Source organism: Scophthalmus maximus, chromosome 4 (genome assembly GCF_022379125.1).
Source record: "Scophthalmus maximus strain ysfricsl-2021 chromosome 4, ASM2237912v1, whole genome shotgun sequence".
In the NCBI taxonomy this organism is placed as follows: Eukaryota; Metazoa; Chordata; class Actinopteri; order Pleuronectiformes; family Scophthalmidae; genus Scophthalmus; species Scophthalmus maximus.
In genome coordinates, this window is record NC_061518.1 from 227,501 (window position 1) to 232,500 (window position 5,000).

General features: G+C 48.0%; 1 protein-coding gene across 5 annotated transcripts in view; it reads left to right on the plus strand.

Annotated features, from left to right (window-relative positions):
- Positions 1-5,000, plus strand: part of LOC118302082 (serine/threonine-protein kinase BRSK2-like) — a 70,584-nt gene that overhangs the window by 19,848 nt on the left and 45,736 nt on the right. The window lies entirely within an intron of this gene.

The window sequence follows — 5,000 nt, forward strand, 5'->3', positions numbered from 1 at the left end:
AGGTGGATGTCTCCAGAAGGAAACGTGTCTCCCGTTCTTTTAGTTTAGTTTATTGTGCCTCTATTGTCTCCTTTCATATCACGTTTATTTTATTGTTCTGCTGTTCCAGCGCTCGTCATTATCACGGGCCGCCCCCGGGCCGAGCAGCCGTGCTGCAGTCAAACATCTGTAATGAATAAATGATGTCACATTCTCCATGAGAGGCAGTTTCCCCCCGAGCTGATCTCAGACCCGTCACTCTCCAGTTTATTGTGCTTTTTAATCTTTAATCTGCTCACTGCACCCGAGTCGTTTCTAAAACTGACCCCCACGTAGAGAGATGTTGTCCGTGTCCCGTGGAGAAGCTCGGTGCGACGCCGGCGCTTCACCGCCGGAGATGTTCCTGATATTATCGTGTTTTAAATGAGAACCGCTCATGATTCTTTCGTCACGCTCAGAAGAGGGAGATACTGTAAATGTTGTTTTAATGATTTTAAAGTATATGGATGAGCTGATTTTGAAATGAGGTTCGTCTTCCGACCCGGAGCAGGAAACGCTTTCCTCATATAATAGGAAAACACCGGTGGAAAACTGGTTCCCAAAATCCCCCAAATAATGGACAAATTGAAAAATAGAAAAAGCAAAACAAGATTTAAATTTATAACAATAGGCACTTTCTCAATAACTGAAATATGGCTGACACCCCCCGAAACCAAAGCATAGGCCCCTCCCACTGTCTGTAATATTGTCAAATGAAAATATATTTATCACATTTTATTCAAATCCAAGTCTGAACGTGACGTTTGGCCCCAATGCTGCGCTCACAGCAAACGCAACGCGCGGTGAGATCACGTACAGAGTCGATGCAGATGTGAATCACACGAACACACGAAATTCACGTCATTCAATTTAAGTCCATCAAGTTTAACTCGAGCGAAATATTCGGGTGATGTCGCGAAAGCCAATCAGCGTTGAGATCCTCTCGACTTACCTGACGTCCACGTCCGTTACAGAGCGACGGATAATCGTCACGTGAGTTTCTGGCAACGCTGGAACATTCCCTTTGGGTTTGGTGTAACGCAGCATAACACTTCTTATTCTTCTTCTTATTCTTCTTATTTGTAGGCCCCTGTCTCCAGCCACAACAGTCTGCTCACCTACAGGAGACAGGTGGATTACAGGACGTGTCTGTACAGTTTCCGTCAGGACGTGTCTGTACAGTTTCCGACCTCCGCCTCTCGCCGCCGGAGGTCGACTGCAGCCGTGTTGCTCCCAGCCGGCGCTCATCCCTTCATCTTCCCCCCCGCAGAGTTCAGAAGGGAAGTCAAACGGGAACACCCGCACTGCCGCGCTCAGACTCCGACTGCACTTCAGTCTTAGTCGTTCCAGCGCCCGAGGTTGAGACGAGCGAGTCGGAGTCTGTGGCTTCGGGCTGCAGTCGCCGAAAAGCCCCGAAGGTGCAAACACGACTGACACCAGACGGAGCTGTGACATCACCACATGATGAGGAACCGCTTGTTCCGTCCCATTACTCAATGTTTCTTTATCTAGCGCCCCAGTGTGTCACTTCTCTGGCAGCAGTAACCTACTGAGCGACCGACAGGGGACACTTTATGGCGGCGCACCGCCGACTCCATCACCTGTTTCCGTCCGGTTAACGCGACGTGTTCTGGACGTTTAGTTCAACAACGTATTCAACAGGACGTAGAAACATGGAGGTCGCTCCACCTCATGGAACTAGATTCAACATGTATGAACAGAGTTATGGACAATACATTCAGTTTTTCTGAATATTACACACTGGAGCTTTAACTTCTATCGCAGAGTTGATATCTTTATTATCTCCATCGTCTCTGACGTCCCGACAGAAAACAGCTCATAAATATTGTACATGAATTTCAGCGCTGCATTAGATCTTCCTCCTCCACCTGATTCCAGATGTCGACTCCACCTTCTGTGTTGAAAGTCGAGCAGACAGAGTCTCAGACAGAGTCTCAGACAGACGGATCAACCCGCTGTCATTCCTCCGCCACCCTGCCCCCGGAGCTCTTCTCTGGATTAACCAGAGCGGGATCCGTCCCTGGGGCTCACGGCGAACAGGAGTGGGGATCCTTTGTTTATTTGAGGATTTACTTTGGTTTTCAAGCCCCCGTCTCACATCTCTTTTCCTTCCAGTGCTGGTGGGATATGGAGCAATGACGGCTTAACCCCCGACCACCACCACACAGAACCCCCATAAACCCCCCATCGCTCTGCGGATGAACTCGTGCTCCACTTTCCCGTTAACTCGCACGCAGACTTTGGGGAAATCCTGTTTTTCTGTGTCACTTTGAACGACGGAGAGAGAAAAAAGAGAGATTTGTCTTCGTGAAACGCGACAAAGTGGCAATTTCGTCCCCCAAAGACAAAGGGACCCGGCTCCGCTGGCTCCGGCTCTTTGACAAACCACGTCGACTGATTGAGTAGAAACATGAAGGGGACCAGCAGCAGGAGGAGGACGTCCTCGTCGTGTGTGTGTGTGTGTGTGTGTGTGTGTGTGTGTGTGTGTGTGTGTCTCTGTGTCTGTGTGTGTGTGTGTCTGTGTGTGTGTGTGTGTGTGTGTGTGTGTGTGTGTGTGTGTGTGTGTGTGTGTGTGTGTGGGTGGGTGGGTGGGTGGGTGGGTGGGTGTGTGTGGTGTGTGTGTCTGTGTGTGTGTGTGGGTGTGTGTGTGTGTGTGTGTGTGCGTGTGTGGAGCATTCAGGCCCATGCGAGGTGAGACAGTGGAGCAGCGGCAGGACGATGTGATTCATTCGTCACATCCTTGTTCTTCTCGTCTCCTGCTCCGAGGGCTGGTGATGCTCTTCTTCTTCTTCTTCTTCTCCTCTGTCCTGTTCTCTGAGTCTCGGGACACATTCAGCTCTTCTCTGACCTTCAGCCTCAGGGACACGAAGGAGCCTGTGGGAGTGATTTAACGTCGGAGTCTTAAAAACATCGACCACAACAAACCCCCACGAAGCTGAACTAGGCCGCCGGCGTCTTCTTTCATGTGCCTCCATCCTCTGGAGCTCACATCCTCACATCACTGTGTCTGGAAGCAACACACACACACACACACACACACACACACACACACACACACACAGACACACACACACACACACACACACAGACACACACACACACACACACACACACACACACACACACACACAGACACACACACACACACACACAGACACACACACACACACAAACACACACACAGACACACACACACGCGCTCCGCTTGCAGGTCGCAGAGTGTTTATGCAGATTATTGCTGGAAAGTAGGTTAAGATGAATCATGTGGAGCCAGAACCAGTGCGAGCGTCATTAGGGTGTTTCCTCTTCTCTTCTTTCCTCTGTGTGTGTGTGTGTGTGTGTGTGTGTGTGTGTCTGTGTGTGTGTCTGTGTGTGTGTGTGTGTGTCTGTGTGTGTGTGTGTGTGTGTCTGTGTGTGTGTGTGTGTGTGTGTGTGTGTGTGTGTGTCTGTGTGTGTGTGTCTGTGTGTGTGTGTGTGTGTGTGTGTGTCTGTGTGTGTGTGTGTGTGTGTGTGTGTCTGTGTGTGTGTGTGTGTCTGTGTGTGTGTGTGTCTGTGTGTGTGTGTCTGTGTGTGTGTCTGTGTGTGTGTGTGTGTGTGTGTGTGTGTGTGTCTGTGTGTCTGTCTGTGTGTGTGTGTGTGTGTGTGTGTGTGTGTGTGTGTCTGTGTGTGTGTGTGTGTCTGTGTGTGTGTGTGTCTGTGTGTCTGTCTGTGTGTGTGTGTGTGTCTGTGTGTCTGTGTGTGTGTGTGTGTGTGTGTGTCTGTGTGTCTGTCTGTGTGTGTGTGTGTGTCTGTGTGAGTGTGTGTCTGTGTCTGTGTCTGTGTGTGTGTGTGAGTGTGTGTGTCTGTCTGTGTGTGTGTGTGTGTCTGTGTGTCTGTGTGTGTGTGTGTGAGTGTGTGTGTGTGAGTGTCTGTGTGTGTCTGTGTGTGTGTGTGAGTGTCTGTGTGTGTGTGTGTGTCTGTGTGTGTGTGTGTGTGTGTGTGTGTGTCTGTGTGTGTGTGTGTGTGTGTGTGTGTGTGTGTGTGTCCAAGCTGCTGTTCGCCTCCTCTCCCTCCATCATCCAGTTGAACATCTTCTTCTTTGTTTTGACAGTTGAGATGTTTATGGATCAATATTCACGTTGTGAGGAACTTTCTTTCCTCCTCTGGTGAATCTCTTCCAGCTGCAGCAGCTTCTGTAAATGTCAGACTCGGCACCGACGTCCTGAGATCACAGACGGACGATGAGCAGAAAGGGAAGGAAACAATCTCCCTGACCTTTTAAAAGATTTTCCTTTACCCACAAAGAATAGAAATGTTTTTAATAGAAACATCACATTACAAACACAATCTGATACGTGACGATGTTTGTCTTTTAATATCGTTCATTTAAATGTCATCATCTTAATCAACACATCTTCTGACTAAACGTCGTCAAACTTTCTGCTTCTGATCTTATCTTTTTAAATGTGATTATAAAAAGTCTGAAGAGAAACTGCAGACACGATGATGATCATCTGTCCCGGCAGGAGGCTGGATGTTTGTATCGCTCCGTTCAGTCACTGTGGGTCACGAGTCATGAGACCGACAGTGGACGGTGATGAAACTCTGGAAACAGGTTTATGAATCACTGATCAGGGATGTTTGAGGGTCAAACATTATGGAGACAAGAAATCTTTTTTCACATGTGAATTATAACATTATAACATTTTGTGATTCATGAAATGTTTTTTCATGTCAGATTATTTGACGAAGGTTTCAAATGTGTTTCATATGTGACACATTCACATGTATTCATTGTTTTTAAAAGGTGTACGTTTTTATTCACGGTACATTATTTAGGGTTCATTGATTTATGCTTTTCGCACGACGCTTGATATCACGTTAGCAAACAGCTGCAAAACACAGAGGATCATATTGACCCCATCGTGTCAGCGTTAGGTGTTTGACTCCAGATCCCTTCTCTTTTATCTCCGTGTTTGGTC